This window comes from Poromitra crassiceps (assembly GCF_964638095.1).
Source record: "Poromitra crassiceps genome assembly, chromosome: 1".
NCBI classification, from domain to species: Eukaryota; Metazoa; Chordata; class Actinopteri; order Beryciformes; family Melamphaidae; genus Poromitra; species Poromitra crassiceps.
The window spans coordinates 63,253,438-63,271,324 of record NC_139623.1 but is presented as its reverse complement, the minus strand read 5'-3'; the positions used below and the strand labels follow the sequence as shown (position 1 = coordinate 63,271,324).

The window sequence follows — 17,887 nt, the reverse complement described above, 5'->3', positions numbered from 1 at the left end:
TGAAGTCTGGACCATGTCCGGCTAGCCAGAGCAGGATATTTCACGGTTTGACCTTTCTAGACATGAGGGGTCTTTGTTTAGAAACTATCTGCCCAGAGCGAGTAGAGCGGGCGGGTGGGGGCAGGGGAGGAGTGGGGTGCGGTGCGGAGTAGAGCCTGAAGAACAGAATTGGGCACTAATGAGAGCTCTGCCAAAACACTTTTCTCCACTACTCCATAACGCACATGTCTCACTGTGAAGTTCCCGATGCATTCTGACCAGTGGCGCCGGAACGAGTTTGCAATTAGGGGGACAAAAGCAGGACGTTTTTTTTTGACGTTTGGATGATTTTTAACCATAGAGGAATATCTCATTTTAAATTAACATTAGGATTATACTGTAGTGATGTCATTATTCAGTATTTTCTCCTTTTCTCACTCACTTGGTGACCTGCTCTCCTTTTAGGTCATTTTACAATGACACTACAACAGACAGCAACACAGGCAGAAACGGGGTGAAAAAAGACATATAGTCCTTTCAATGCATCGCGATCTGACCTTCCGTTTTCACAGAAAATCTCAACTTTTCTCTTCCTGGATAGTTTGAGGTCGCCGCCAATTTTTATGCAATCAGAGAAAAGTTGATATTTGAGTACCCCTGCAGACACCCTATAGGGCTCACAGATCCCTGGGTGAAGACCACTGATTTAAGCAATACTGTAGCTCACAACAGGCCATGGTATATGGCCATAATATCACAGCTAAGGCGTGTTGTTTGCCTGACGTGAAACGCAGGGCCGACAGCCCCTTAGCTGTATAATTACCTTGGGGGGATCACACTATTCGCCCCAGTTCCCCTGCACCAGGACACATACCCCACCTGCCAATTGTGCCTCTATCGATGTCCGACCAAGCCAGAGGTAACACAGGGGCTCGAACCTGTTGGCAGGCAGGGAATCTACTGCTGCCTGCTGCCTGCCATGCCCTGCACCCAAACACGTGTCCCCTTGTTCAGTTCAGTTCTTATTGATTCCTTGACCTTTGAATTTGGAACTGAATCTCGCTCTCTTTTAGTTTAGTTGGCTCAAAACAATAATTTGTAATAATGGAAATTCCAGCGAGAGTTTTTGTCTCCCAGAGGGAAACACAATCCAGTCAGCTCATCCTATCACAGCAATTATTAATAAACCACAAGATTTGCATACCAGACTGGGTGGTAAGAAGTGTGTGTGTGTGTGTGTGTGTGTGTGTGTGTGTGTGTGTGTGTGTGTGTGTGTGTGTGTGTGTGTGTGTGTGTGTGTGTGTGTGTGTGTGCATGTACGCGTGCACGTCTGTGTGAAATAGACATTACCTCATTTGTCTGATATATGGAAAAAAGTAGGAGGCCAATGTCTCCAAAAAGTAGGAGACATTAGTTTCAACCCAAATCCTAAATATTGCCATTTCCCTGTTTTCACTGCTTTTTTAGGCTGGGGTTGAAGTGGGCAGTTCTTAGGGCTCATAACTCACTACCATATCCTGTCATAAAAGGATATCCAATCATAAAGAACCTCTCAGTTGTCTGTCTAATATGTACAGACAGGCAGACACTGCTGGAATTATCTATACTATAATTGGAGGATCGTCTGTTTCTCTCTCTGTCTTTCTCTCTGTCCTTCGCGTATCTCGAGAACCGTTGATCGGATCGACTTCAAACTTGGGGAGTGCGCCAGTGGACCTGACCGAGTGCAGTGCGAAACACGTTCAATATTTGAACATTTGTGTTCAATTCTGCGCTCCTTCAAGCTCCAGCTGATCTGGGCGTAGGGTCGTTGACAGTGAGAAAAGTAAACATAGGGTCGTTGAGAGTGAATGGGGGGGTAAAGTAAACATTGATGTGAGTAAATGAGGGGGGGGCAGCATCCCTCCTCAGGTTCCAATTTAAAAATGTCTTGCAATGCAGCGGAAAGAGGGCAGCATGAAAGGAGCAGAGAAGTAGGAGAACATGTCTTTGTAAGCTGAATAAACAGCATTAATATTCATGTGTCATCAAGTCTGTCATGAATAAAATCAAGGGGAAATAATCAGTAGAGCTCAGTGATCTTAGTTAAGTGAGATTTTTATGTGGCTATAATGTTAGGCTATAATGAGTCACGCATTCAGAAATAATATCCTCTAGGGCCACGCCACTGCCGGGAACCCCCATCCTATGTAAGGGTTCCCAGAGTAAAACCTGGCCATTTCCACCACTGCTTATGGATGAGCATCATCTGCTGCATGCCATCGAGGACCATTGGTCGGATCGACTTCAAACTTTGGGAGTGTGCCCTATTGTGCAGTGCACAAGTCCTGTTTTCGTGCAATTCGGCATAGCGCCACCTACTGGCAACATAAAAAAATATGGTTTATTTCAAGAACCGTTCATCCGATCGACTTCAACTTTGGGGAGTGCGCTGATGGGAACTCGACACACTGCAGTGCCAAATTTTGTGCAATTCGGCACAGCGCCACCTACTGGCCACACAAAAAGTGGTTTATCTTGAGAACTGTTCGTCCGATCAACTCGACTTCAAACTTGAGGAGTGCGCTTAGGGGGACTCAACGGAGTCAGGGAGCTGAATTCTATGCAATCTGGCATAGCGCCACCTACTGACAACACAAAAAGCGGTTTATCTTGATAGCCATTCATCTGATCGACTTCAAACTTGGAGAGTGTGCTGCTGGGACCCTGACATAGAGCAGTGTCGAATTTTGTGCAATTCGGCACAGCGCCACCTACTGGCAACACAAAAAGTGGTTTATATTGAGAACCGTTCATCCGATTGACTTCAAACTTGGGGAGTGTGCTCCTGGGAACTCAAAGTAGTGTGGCACTGAATTTATTGCAAATCTTGTAATTTCCTGCACCACTTACTGACAAAAAAGCAGTTTATCTGGAGAAACATTTGTCCGATTGACTTCAAAATTGGGGAGTGCGCTGCTCGGACCCCGATGGAGTGGCGCATTTCATGCAATTTGGACTTATTCCAGGACTGTCTGTAAGTCCGTCCTTCGCGTATCTCGAGAACCGTTTGTCGGATCGACTTCAAACTTGGGGAGTGCGCTTAGGGGGACCTGAGAGAGTGCAGTGTGTGTGCGGGGGGGAAGCGCCCACGGGGTGGTGCATGGGGGAACGGGCACTGCACTACTAGTGTAGATGTCAGTATAGTCATTGGTTTGTCTACACATTGCTATTAATAGCTGTGCCAGGCAACTTTCTTGTCAGTGGCACAACTCAGTGATTAGGGCCCTCTCTAATTTATAACAATAGATTTTGGTGTCGCAACAATTCATCCTACTTTATAGACCATTACTGGCATGCAGCTTTCTTGTCTTACTTCAGACAATGACTACTAGACATTACAGTATAGGTTTTGTTATTCTTGTCTGTATATTCCTTGTGTACTGTTTTCCCCCCACCTGTTGCCCATGTTTCCTCGTTAGTCTGCCTTCCCCCCCACCTGTTGCCTATGTTCCTTCATTTGTCTGCCCTGCTACCTGAGTTTCTCCCCACCAATCAGTTCTTCCCAGGTGCCCCTCATGTTCCTGATTACTCCTCTGTGTATATATTGCCTCAGTGTGTCTGTAGACCCTGTCGACTGATTGTCTATGGTGTGTGTTTTTTCGGTGTCATCTGTAGTTCAAGCTTAGCCTAGCAATGTGCTAGCAGGGTTGGGGAGTAACGGATTACATGTAACGCCGTTACGTAATCTGATTACAAAAAAACGGTAACTGTAATCTGTCACAGTACATTTTAAAATGTGTAATCTAGATTACAGTAACGGGGGTATAGTAACGGCGTTACAGGCGGGATTACATTCGCCCTTGCCTCTTCATTAATTTTACAAAATAACAACAAAAAACGGTGTAGCCTACTGTGACGAGGACGAGCGAGGAGGAGCAACAGCAGCAGCTGCAGGCAGCATTCATGATGACAGGGACCCGCGCCTGTGCCTCCTTAGTCCAGGCATTTTACGCAAATATGTGGGTCAACCTCACACTAATTGCAACAAAACCAAACTCAACTGATTTTGTATCCTCAATATGTCCTCAATGAAGGAAAAAAAGTGTTAAGGAAATGTATGTAGGGAAAGTTTTGAAAATGACCTAAATATGATGGTAGCCTATGGAAGCCCTTTTTTTTTTTTTTTAATGTGCCATAAATCTCATCACTTATATCCTGTATGTGTTTTTTGCTTCAAGGAGAAAATTAAAAAAATAAAAAAATAAGTAAAAAATAAATGTTAAAAAATAAATAAATAAACGTTTTTGGTAGCATCATATAGGTCATTTTAATGTGCCATAAATCTCATCACTTATATCCTGTATGTGTTTTTTGCTTCAAGGAGAAAATTAAAAAAATAAAAAAATAAGTAAAAAATAAATGTTAAAAAATAAATAAATAAACGTTTTTGGTAGCATCATATAGGTCATTTTCAAAAATTTCCCTTCATACATTTCCTTAACACTTTTTTTCCTTCATTGAGGACATATTGAGGATACAAAATCAGTTGAGTTTGGTTTTGTTGCAATTAGTGTGAGGTCAAGTGACATTTTTACTGGACTACCTCCCACGAGTGCATTCATGTCATGGAAATATAACAAGCATTTCACTTTTACGTTCGTTCGGTGTTTAGACAGATCAAGCGTCTTCCACATGGATTCTACTGAAAATGATATTTTCAGTAGAATCCATGTGGAAGGCGCTTGTGTGTGGGGCTGTCAGCTGAACGTTACGACCTGCCAGGGAGTGGAAAATCTGCCTTGAATTTCTCCGCCACCCGTGCTGACAAACGCTGCTCGTCTGCATGGGGCGAGAGGTTTTTACTTTCACTTAGTGTTTCACGTCGTGTTTCAAGATTAAAGCAACATGTTAGCAGAGTGGGTTAATGCAGCAGTTCTCGCGTGCACTCCCAGAGCAGCAGCAAGACGGAGGAAATAAATATAACACGAGGAACAGTTTCTCTTTCTCTCTCTGTGGTTCTTCTCCCATGGGGCTGTTTATTGACAATGACACTGGGTCAGAGACATACATACGTTTTCAGTGCATGTCATTGGCTGTCACCACCTGTGATGCCTTCAGGTAACATCCTAAATTACACGCTATACAATTGAGAGCATATTTCTCTTTTATATCAACACAACAAGCTGCGTCTTCCACTCCACATCATGAAAAATACCCATAACGTAAATTAAAGTGGTCTTAAAAATAACTCTTGTTGTATTCTCCTTAACTTCATGTTGGTATAAACATTCTTATCTGGTTATCAATGGTAAAACATGCTTCATCTAGTTAAATAAGGGTTTTAGCCAGGACTCTTGACCAGGACTCCCTGGAAGAAGAGATCTTGTATCCCAATGGGACATTCCTGGATTAAAAAAAAAAAAAGTAATCCAAAAGTAACTGAAAGTAATCCCTACTTTACTTTTAAATAGTGGTAATCGGATTACGTTACTAAGTACAATTTTTAACAAGTAACTAGTAACTTTAAGGGATTCCTATTTAAAAGTAACCTACCCAACCCTGTGTGCTAGTGGTATTTGTTCTTGGTTACTTCTCAGTAAAGCTCCTCTGTTGCCCCTGAACGTTGCCTGCTGTCTGCCTCTATCTGCATTTGGGTCCACACACCTTTACTACACCAAAACCTGACACTATGGCTATTAAAATAATCTTGAATCTTGAATTTGAAACTGGCGGTTTCGTGTTGAGGTGTGGGGGGGCACTTTTCCAAAATGCAGACGTGGGAATGTCATACTGTATGATCTCACATGGCTGAAGAAGTCTGGCTCACTTTTGTCGTGATTTGAACTCTTATTACCTAATTTTTGTCTGATATAAGGTATTTTTGAATTATGAGATTTCTAGCATTGGTTAATGCAGGATAGGTGGAGAACTTTCCCCCCTTACAAGGGCTATCACCATAACTGCCATAACGTTCTAATTTCACCTATTTTGTGCTCTTGTAGTATTCACGTTGGTGTGTGTGTGTCAGGGGTTCTGTCTCAACTTGCACGGCAGCCCACATGAGGGTGTCTGCTCCCCCTCAACCCACCTTCTCCCTCCAGCTGTTCCTCAAACCAACATAACTGTTGGCCTACTGATGTGTGGCATGAAGCATATACTGTAAACCAACGTAACTCACATCCAGTGTTGGGCAAGTTACTCTGGAAAAGTAATTAGTTACTGATTACTGATTATTCCTTAAAAAAGTAATGTTACTTTACTGATTACTTTTTCAAAAAGTAATTAGTTACATTACTAGTTACGTTACTAGTTACTTTTTTTTTTTTTACCCCAAACACCTCACACTTAAGTTGTTAGATGTCTAGCATGTCACTGTATTAATTATTTTCGCTTTGGTATTATGGTTAAAAGGAACGCCAAAGGCATTTTACTTTGAAATTCGGTTAGGGAAGTGGTGTGTTAAGACTGGCTAGCTTGACACGGGAAAAGACGTGAAATGAGAGAGTCAGACAGATAACGTGAGTGTAAATAAAGATGCTGTTACTGTCGGAGCGGTAATAAAACAACAGCCTCAATGCAAAGGTTTCAAGCTTTGTTGCTTTAAGAAGAAAATTGATGATGATCTATCAACATTCCCTGGGCCGTCTAACTATGATCAGAAGGCTTTGACCAGAACGTTAGAAAGTAACAAAGTCTACACTTTCTCTACACCCCTCTGCCAGAGCGCCTCCCCTCCCCTCCTCCCCACCACCCCCAGGGCCGTAGCTAGCTATGAGGACGGGGAGGTCCGGACCTCCCCTAATATTTCAGCCTGCCAAAAAAAAAAAAAAAAAAATTTTTTTTTTTTTTTTTGCAGGCCAGGCCAGGCCACTCACTGAACAGCAGGCCAAGCACCGCCTACTGGTTTACTAGTGGTTTTATTACTTTATTCAGGTTTAAAGAGGGTGCATCTCATTGTAAAATTGGACTTGGCCCAAATTGGGCTTCAAACGGCCCAAATCAGGCTTCAAACGGCCCAAATCTGGCTTTAAACGACCCAAATAGGGCTTCAAACGGCCCAAATCTGGCTTCAAACGGCCCAAATTGGGCTTCAAATGGCCCAAATTGAGCTTCAAACGCTGAATAATGACATCACAACAGTATAATCCTAATGTTGATTTAAAATGATATATTACTCTAAATATGGCTTAAAAAGGGGGGGAAAAAAACTCAATTTTTTTAACGGGCGCCGCCGAATCCGCCTCCCCTTGCTGGACCTCCCCTATTTCGGAACCCTGGCTACGGCCCTGACCACCCCCCTCCCCCTTAGCCACCTCTCCGCCCCATCACCCCTCCTCCTCTCCTCCCCCCCATCACCCCCCCTCTCTCCTCCCCCCCACCACCCAATACAGCGGACGCAGTAGCACACGTGCTCCACACCGCCCTGTCCCACCTGGAGGGGAAGGACACCTATGTAAGAATGCTGTTCGTCTAAACCTAGTCTAACCCTAGTCTAAACCATATCTGTTAATCCAGTGAACTGTTACACCCATATCCATCACGGTTGAAAACGTTTTGCTGCTCGCACATAGTTTACAACGGACAATAATGTTCTTTGCATCTTTGACCGAGACAAACTCAAAATAATGGCATGAATACCTCCAGCTTTTGAACGCGTATTTCTCTTCTCCTGGCTTCAGCCTCCATCATGCTGCTTCGGTTTGTTTTGAAGTAACCACCAGTGTTGGGGGTAACTCATTACAAAAGTAACATATTACATGTAATATATTACTTTTAGGAGTAACTCAGTAATATAACTTATTACTTATAGGATTTCAGTAATATTATACCAGTTACTTTGTCAAGTAACTCAAGTTACAAATTGAGTTACATTTTTATTAAATCAAAGCACATATTTAAAAAATATACAATCATTTCCTAATCAAACTGTGTGTTTTTATGCAAATAACCACTACAGATGACAATAACAAAGGAAAAGAATAACATTTAGAATTTTGGATTGTTTACACTGACTTCAAGGCGGTTGACATTATTTTTCGGGATGGTTCTGGGGCGGTCATGTCATTCTGCTGCTGCTGTTGTTTTGGTAAAAGTAATGCAAAAGTAGTGAAATAAGTAACAAGTTACTCTACACAGAAAGTAATATTGTAAAGTAACTTATTACTTTCAAATGAAAGTAACTAGTAATATGTAGTATATTACATGTTGAAAGTAACTTGCCCAACACTGGTAACCACACTCTGACCTGTCAGTGTCGCACCGCACATACGTGTGCTACCTGAGTCCGTGAGGATTACTTTTTCCTTTCTTCTCTTTTTAGATAGAAAACACTGCATTCTGTTGGGCAATGATCTAACACAGTAAGGCAGCGTTACTTGGATTAGTAACTGTAATCTAATTACTGTTTTGGAAATTGTAACGCCTTATATTACTTTGTTACTTAAAAAGTAACTAATTACAGTAAAGCGTTACTAATGGCTCATTTCCACCACATATAACAGCACAGTACAGCTCCACTCTATCTGGTATTACTCCGCTCTACTTGATATAGACTCTGTTTCCATAGTAAGTTTACTTGCCTCCGCCCACACCTGGTCGTCATAGCGACCGCATATCTGCCCTCCGCCCATAGCCGAAGTAGGCTATAACGTATAACGTTAAATTGAAATCAATACACAGAACTTTTAAACTGATTATGAAATACTGGTGCCTCTAAATTACCTACAGTGTACATGGGCAAATGTGACAATCGGCTAGGAGAATGGATATCACTTTGTTGTTACTCAAACTCACATGCATGCACTGCGCGGGGACGGGAGAGGCGATACGAGGAGAACCCCAGCGGCAGCTCAACAGGCAAGACCGCGGCTTCGCCTGCGGCCTAGCGGAGCCAACTACAAAGGGCTTCCCGAGGAGCGCATGTTAAAGTTGAGCAAGGAGATAGATTTTATTTCACCAGCGCCAAAGGCAGCAACACAAAAGACTGATGGAAATAACATAACAGAAGAGAAGGTAAGCTAACAGTAGTAGTGTAGGGTTAGCACCCCTTGAAAAACAAACTAATATTATTTTTTTAGAACTTCCTCAATAGGGCACTTCCGCTTTTTTGAAAAGGGGAAGTGATTTCTTTTTGGGTAAAAATCAATTTCTCAGTACTTCCGCAAAGGGCACTTCTCCATTTTTTAGGGTTAGGGTTAAAAAACACTTTTCTTGTGGAAAGTGGTTATTTCAATAGTTCTGCAAAGTGTACTTCTCCATTTTTTAGGGTTAGGGTTAAAAAACACTTTTCTTGTGGAAAGTGGTTATTTCAATAGTTCTGCAAAGTGTACTTCTCCATTTTTTTGTCTTGTGCTTAAAAAACACTTTTCTTGTGGAAAGTGATTATTTCAAAAGGCCTCCAAAGTGTACTTCTCCATTTTTTGTCTTGTGCTTAAAAAACACTTTTCTTGTGGAAAGTGATTATTTCAAAAGGCCTCCAAAGGCCACTTCCCCATTTTACCCCATAGCACAGCTCACGACAAAATAGCAGCGTTTTTTTTTTGATCTCGGGGGAAATACATTTGAACAATCATTATGCAAACCCAGCTGGATCATTTTACATAGTGGGCAATATCTCTTTTGCTCGCTGTTGTTATGGACGCGACTTGTGAAACATCAGCATTTTCTGTCTCGGCCAAATACATTTGGCCCATTTTAGAGCTACTAAACTAGCCTACAGATTCTTCTATCTCAGGCCCCTCACCAACGACAGATTCCACTGTCTGTTGTTGATGTTTTCTCTGACTCAACCGGCCCCCAGGTTCCCCTTTCCACCCCCTCCCCCACGTGACGTTGTCTATTACCATGGCCGGTGTTCTGTCGATTTCACAATCTCTGACTCACCCAGGCTTCCCCTGCCAGCCCATCCCAGCCCATCCCCCACATGACATTGTCTATTACCACGGCCGGTGTTCTGTCGATTTCGCAATCACTTCTGTTTTAAATAAACTTGTTTGTTTTTTTGACCGTCAGGTGGGGGGCGTTCCCGGCAGCACGTAACGCCCCCTTTGAAAGCTACGAATAGCAGCGAGATCAGGTGGGCGTTCCCGGCAACACGTAACACCCCTTGAAAGCTACGAATAGCGGCGAGATCAAGTGGGCGTTCCCAGCAACACGTAACGCCCCTTGAAAGCTATGAATAGCTGCTTGCTCACGTATTTCTCTGACTCACCCATAGAGCCCCCACAGTTTTTCCTCCCATGCCCACTTATATGTATGTACAATACAATGTACAATGTATCCACCATTCAAATATTCCATAATTGCATATTGTGCATGTAAATATTCCATAATTGCATGTTGTACAGGCTATCTTAGCTAGTATAGCCTACTAATGTATTCCCAAGGCTATTCTGTAGATTCCATCCGGGCAACACACACACACACACACACACACACACACACACACACACACACACACACACCACCCACCCACCCACCCACTCACACACATATTCACAGCCAGCCACAAACACACGCACCCACAAATTCACAGGTAAACATTCCAGTCAACTTCATCATTCATGTGTGATATTATGTATTTTCCCATGTTTTTCCCACTCCGGATCCAATTGTGACATCACCATTATGTTTTTTTTTTTGATAGGCTATAAGCCTATTAAGCTTTGAATATGATCAATACAGATTGAGGCTTCAATTTCAGGTTTGAATTGAAAACGATTGAATACAGACTATGGTGTATGACTATGCCGTTTGCCCTGTCTCCCTTATCGCCGTAATGCATTATGGGTAGTCAGATACTACCGGTACTTTGGCTAATGTATCAGCTAACGCTACTTACTTTGCATTACAGTAAAACGCCACTGAATGACCAAATTGATGCATTGATAAAAGTTAGTTTGTTGTTTATGCGTATGCAATAACGGATGCGTTATTATATTTACTAGAATACATACACACGCCAGCCTATGTGTCCTATCAGAGTTTGTTACGTTATTGTACAGCATTTGGTTCAAACACAGCTGCATCACTATACGTGTGAGCGTAAGTATTAATGGTTTACAACTTGTTTGTGTTGTACAGCATTTGGTTCAAACATATGGCGACATTGAATCAGTGTTAGCTTAGCGCTAGCTAGCTAGCATACACTACGATCTGTAGAATTGGCCTGGTCTTGGTCGATATGACCAAAAATTGATATAACGTTTCAGTAGCATGGACCCCTCTCGTTTTTTATTACAGTTGAAGATTTCACAAATCTCAACCACTCTCAATCTTGGTACAACCCAGGCCCCAGATATCCGTGACCTACGGGTATTATTTCAAAATATAGAATATGGAACGTAAACAAACATCTTAGTTTTATTTTTCGTATTTTTATATGATTATTTTAATAGTTACTAACTATATTATTATATAACTAACTAGTCCTCCTCACAGAATTGGTTAATTTACTGTGAGACTTTATGTTTTGTAGACAAGCACCAAGTATATATAATAATGGTATATAATAATAATAATCTTTGTAATACAATTGTTATAAAATTAAAACGTATATCACACTTACAATATGTTTGTTGTATGTATTACAACTTAATTCAACTTGGTCTCTCCCCACATCTCCTCTTCTCTCCTCTCCACACCTCACCCCCTCCTCCCCCCTCCTCTCCTCTCCTCTTCTCTCCTCTCCCCACCTCTCCTCTTCTCTTCTCTCCTCTCCACACCTCACCCCCTCCCCTCTTCTCTTCTCTCCTCTCATCAACTCACCTCTACTCCTCCCCCTCCCCCTCTTCTCCTCTCCTCTCTTCTCTTCTCTCCTCCCCTCTCGTCTCCTCTCATCTCCTCCCCTCTTCCCTCTCTTCTCCTCTCCTTACAAGCCTATAGATGAGGGATTTCAGACAATGTGTCCATTGTTACAATATGTTTGTTGTATGTATTACAACTTAATTCAACTCTTTCTTACTACACTTTCCAAATGTTAACTGCATACATAATGTTATGTCTCGAAAGACAAGAGCTATGTAGCCTACTTTAAATCAGATCACTCCGGTGTACAAACATACATTGGTTGTCTAATAAAGTTTTACAAATCAATTAATTTGGTTGTCAACCATCGTTAAACGAAACTTAGTAGTTGTAAACTAAGTAGTTGTATCGATAAAGACTCTAATCGTTAAGCAGTCTCGAAAGTGGGGTCAATATCAATCTACAATCTAGATTGATTTGATTCACTAATTTGGCGTTCTCTCATGCAAAATATCCAACATCCAATATCCAGAAGTAGTGATTACTACACAGAAGTAACTTTAGTTCCACCATTTGCTCTTTGCTTCAAACATAATTTGGATCAGTTGTAACTTTGACCATTTCTAACAATTTCTAGACAGTGAATTTACACAAGCACTTGAGTGAAATTCATAGTACCTATAGGGACTGTGATTGAATGAACGCAGATTGTCAGATTTGTTTACCAAACCCTTATCCTGGTGCCTGCAAGGTTCGTCTGTACCACTAATGTCAGCCACTATGTGTTACAATATTGGGCTGGTTTCATAGACCTGGCCCAAAAGTACATGCATACATGTTAGTTAGTCATAATAGTCAAACATGGTTTTTCATGTTCTGACTTGCTGAAATGTATGCTGCATATATCCATATATGCCTCTACCGTATGGGTTAGTCATAATAGTCAAACATGGTTTTTCATGTTCTGACTTGCTGAAATGTGTGCTGCATATATACATGTTAGTTAGTCATAATAGTCAAACAGGGGTTTTCATGTTCTGATGTGTTGAAATGTTTTACACGTCACGTAAAACAGTTTTTAAAACAGTTAATTAGCCTACACAATGTGTAATTTCAGGTTATTGTAAGTTATTGCATAGTCGCAATCTTTCATACCTGCATACTTACAAGTGGGTTGTTTTTAATGGCATGTGATTTGCGGTTCTAATTACCCAATGTGTAAGGTGATTGTCAATTGTCAATTGTCAATTGTCAATTGTGTAAGGTGATTGTGATGTCAGGTGATTGTAAGTGTGTCATACATACCTACAAGCCACCATATCAGTTGGCTGTGCCAATGATTTTCTGTACCTCTTGATGCGTCAGCATTGTCTTTGTCAGGCTTAGAAGCAATGTCTAAACAGTAAACAGTTTATGACAAGTGGTGGCAGCATGCTATGCTACTACACAAGACGTGTTATGGTACATAAATAATATGTAGCGTGTAATAATCTGAAGAACTCTGTCAGAGTTCTACTCTGTCATTATTTTTACATTTGACTTTTGAGAACTATAATGAACTGTTAGTCTCTGTACTGATGTACAAAAGTAACAAGATTGAGGTTGTGAAATCTTCAACCGGAATAAAAAAAACTGGATATAATATAACTGAATCAGTTAGGCCAAACTATTATCAGTCAGGTCGGTAATGACCGGGGGGAAATTATATGATTATTGTCCATTGTGTGTATGATACAACTTTGTTTATCATTCTGCCCCTCACACTATACAGTCTGTATTTAACTCAACACACTGTACCTGCCCCTTGACCTCGGAGGGGCTCTTCTGTCAACGGGGCCTGAGGCAAGGTGTGGTGATCACAAGCATTGGCATAAATATTGTGACAATGAAATTGGTAAATTGGTTAAGCAAAGCAAGTAATGCTTATGTAATGTAGTTTGTAAGATGTATTTTACAAGATATTTTCAGAGATTTGGTTATATTAACTTATTATTTATATTATTATTCTATTATTATTATTCTAATTATTATCTACTATTATTCTAATTATTATCTACTATTATTCTAATTATTATATTATTATATTATTATTATTATTATTAGGGGTTATTATGTATATTAACTATACATATTAAAGTATAGATGATTGTTTTGCCCACCTTATTTGGTTGCCTTATCAAAACAAATGTATAGCATGTTAAAGTTTTAAATAAAGTCAAGTCAAGTCAAATCCAACAGGTCTTAATGTCAATTAATTTAGCTTTAACGTGTTTTGTGAAACACACACACACACACACACACACACACACCCACACATTGACCCCTCTCATATACGTAACTGCCTATAACTGTACATATATTCCTTTCACACACACTTTTCAAAATAGACACTCTTTCATATTGTGATTCATAGTGATTCTTGTTTGTTTTATGTGATCCCGGTTTTTTAAGCAAACCGGATCCAGTTTCCTTGTATGTGTACATCCTGTACAAGGTACATCCTGTACAAGGTACATCCTGTACAAGGCACATCCTGTACAAGGTACATACTACATTGGACTCAATGATCCACAGATGTATCAAACAAATGTATGTTTTACTGATACAAATGACCAAATTACCACAAATTCAACATGTAATGCCATTTTCTCAATAATTTTGGTCAAAACATTTGGTGTGACCCTGATCAGTCCTTGTAACGAGGACCTTCACTGGTGTATAGCCAGACTTGGCACATTTGGTGTGACCCAGATCAGACATTGTAATGAGGACCTTGTTATCACTGGTGTATACCCAGACTTGGCACATTGGATGTGGCCCAAGATCAGTCCTTGTAATGACTTGATCAAAAATATTACAGACAATATATATATATATATATAGTAAATATAATTGTATAATATATTCAAAGTATTGTTAATTGTTAATTATTATTATTCAAAAACCTGAAAATACTGTAAATACTGTAAATAAACTAAAACTAAAACTTGGAACTTGTACTGTGTGTTAATTTAATTTGTGTTTTTGAAACACACAACCACATATAAAATCTCAAGTGAGATTTATGAGAAAGAAAAAAGAAAGCCGCGCCCCCTTTCTACCGGAAACCCTGTCCCTAGGGGCGGGACCCCGCAACTCTGGGGTGTAACAAGATTGAGGGTGGTTGAGATTGTGAAATCTTCAACTGGAATAAAAAAAAAGTCAATGCATGGTTGCTTTTTGTTTGAAGAAGCATCGCCCCGGAACACCATAGTTAGATCACTGCTCTAAAGACACATCTCTCGCTCACACACATAGGAGCCTGTCTAAAAAAGAACGTTATCAACGCAGGGTTAACATGACATCATTCTATGAGGTGAGTGCTCTTTCTGTTTTGGTTTCTTTTATTATGACCTTAGCCGCAGGTTTATATTTTTACCCGTTTTTTAAAATCTCTCTCCTCAGAATCGGCCGTCTACGTTAGTTTGACTATCCTACTTTCTTGTTTTATGTAGGCTGTATTTAGGCATGTAGAAAGTCTATCCAACTACGTTCTTGCAAAGAAATACGCGCAAGGGTCAAATTTAGCTAGCCTACTTTAAAAAAGCATGAATTATCCGGCAAGCAATAGGGAGGGATATAGGCTGTGGTGTGTAGTAGCCTACGCCTAGGGCCTGCCTGCCTCGGCTATATATGTTTTAAGTCTCCGGTAATATATGGGTTTGGCTTGCCACTGAATATTGAGTTTACTATCGTGAGTAACCTATCAGCTTGATTGTGTGCGTGTGTGTGCGTGCGATATATATGCTCCCATAATGTACTTTTCCAAACTTTCCGATGGGCATAGTTTTCCTGTCATATTTGCATGTCAGCCATTTATAAAAATGTTAATTGAGAGGACTTGTGTAGTAGGCCTACTTTGCTGGTAGTTCCTTTCATCAAATCTGTATTAATTAATTAAATTAATTAAATTATTAATTAAAGTTATGGTTCAGCCTTCATTCAAACTTTGAGAGACAACTCAGACTGACCAGGCCAAACAGTAACAGTCTCATAACAGACACACTATGTTCTGTGAGGCAGATCTCCATTTTTTACCCTAACCTTTTCCACCCCTTCTTATTCCCAGGTCTTCAACATTTCCGAGAACGACTCGGATGGGTCCGGGGAGGACTATGACAATATCGACTTTGGCGAGGAGCCGTGCGGCCGAGCGCTCAGCGAAGAATTCTACCGGATCTTCTTACCGATGGTGTACGGAATAATCTTCCTTCTGGGGATTGTGGGCAATGGATTAGTCATCTGTGTCATGGGCTACCAGAAGAAGGTCAGAACCATGACAGACAAATACCGGCTGCACCTGTCAGTGGCCGACCTGCTGTTCGTGCTCTCGCTGCCCTTCTGGGCGGTGGATGCGGCCAGCGGCTGGTACTTCGGTAGTTTCATGTGCGTGGCCGTGCACATGATCTACACCGTCAACCTCTACAGCAGCGTCCTGATCCTGGCCTTCATCAGCCTGGACAGATACTTGGCTGTGGTGCGGGCCACCAACAGCCAGGCCACCAGGAAGCTGTTGACAGACAAGGTGATCTACCTGGGCGTGTGGCTGCCCGCTGCGCTGCTCACTGTGCCCGACCTGGTGTTCGCCAAGACACAGGACATGGGGACACCCTCAGACCAGCTCTTCGGCGCGGACATCGTGGAGACGTCGGGCCCCCCGGTCATCTGCGAGCGCATCTACCCACAGGTAGGGTTAGGGGTGATATTCTAGAGCGATATATCGATAGATATTGTATTGTATCACTATTGTATCATTGCAATTTGCAAAGGGGAAATATTGATATCGTCATCTTTAAGGTACGTGTTGTAAATCCAAGGCGATGAAGCATAGATGTGCATGGTTTATGACCATAAGTGAAAGGTCAAGGACAAAAAAAAAAAAAAAAAAAAAAAAAAAAAGCAAAGGGGAAAAACAGCACTCACAGATCAACTTATCTTGTTTAATGGGAATAATTTGAATTGAAATTGTATCGTGTCAAGACACTTTGTAAAATCACCAAATATCGTATCATCGTCCAAATAATTTATATAGTATCATCTCGTGACTATCCTTGTGATTCCCATCCCGCAGGACTCCAGCAAAGTGTGGATGGCGGCGTTCCGCTTCCAGCACATCCTGGTGGGTTTCGTGCTGCCCGGGCTGGTCATCCTCACCTGCTACTGCATCATCATCGCCAAGCTGTCGCAGGACGCCAAGGGCCAGACGGTGAAGAGGAAGGCGCTGAAGACCACCATCGTCCTCATCCTGTGCTTCTTCGGCTGCTGGCTGCCATACTGCATCGGCATCCTCATGGACACGCTGCTCAACCAGCTCAACGTCATCCCTCACAGCTGCGCGCTGGAGCATGGCGTGCACAAGTGGGTCTCCATCACGGAGGCGCTGGCCTACTTCCACTGCTGTCTCAACCCCATCCTGTACGCCTTCCTGGGAGTCAAGTTTAAGAAGTCAGCCAAGCTGATGCTCAGCAGCAGGTCCAGCCAGAAAAATGCCACTCTTATGACCAAAAAGCGAGGGGACATTTCATCGGTGTCCACCGAGTCGGAGTCTTCAAGTGTTTTGTCCAGTTAACAAACAATTTCACACGTTCACAGTCTTTGACTTGACACTCTCAGAGAGAGAGAGAGAGAGAGAGAGAGCCAAACTAAGCTTTAATTCCCAGGAATTACTACATTTTGTGATGTAAAGACAAAGTTTTTTTATACATTTCGTATTGTTTCGCAGGCTCTGTGGCGACGGTGACCGATGAGCAAGGAGGAAAAGCTCAGCGTAACTGTACGATTATGCCCATGGTGTATTTGGTGACGTAGGTTTGCACCTGTGGTGGTAATATTTTTATATGCAATATGTTTATTGAATACTGTCCCTGTTCAAATAAACAATAAAGATAATAAAAGAAATAACTCTTTTCTGCGTTGTTTTGTCGTCGATACCCCAAACCTCTGGAAATCCCTGACCCAAAACCTGACTCAAACCCTGACTCAAACTCCAACCCTAGCCCGTGACCAGTTCCCAAGGGGTAAATGGAGTCTGTGTACGTACAATGGTGAACAACGAGAGTCTGCAACTTATATATTAGAGGAGCAATATCTAGATATTTAGAGGAATATTTAATTTTAAATTAACATTAGGATTATATTGTGT

At 41.6% G+C, this 17,887-nt stretch overlaps 1 pseudogene across 1 annotated transcript; it reads left to right on the top strand.

Annotated features, from left to right (window-relative positions):
• Positions 1–15,043: 15,043 nt before the first annotated feature.
• Positions 15,044–17,314, top strand: LOC310789455 (C-X-C chemokine receptor type 4 pseudogene; annotated as a pseudogene). The gene is made up of 3 exons: positions 15,044–15,061; positions 15,815–16,432; positions 16,817–17,314. The product of its transcript is annotated as a C-X-C chemokine receptor type 4 pseudogene (transcript).
• Positions 17,315–17,887: the final 573 nt, after the last annotated feature.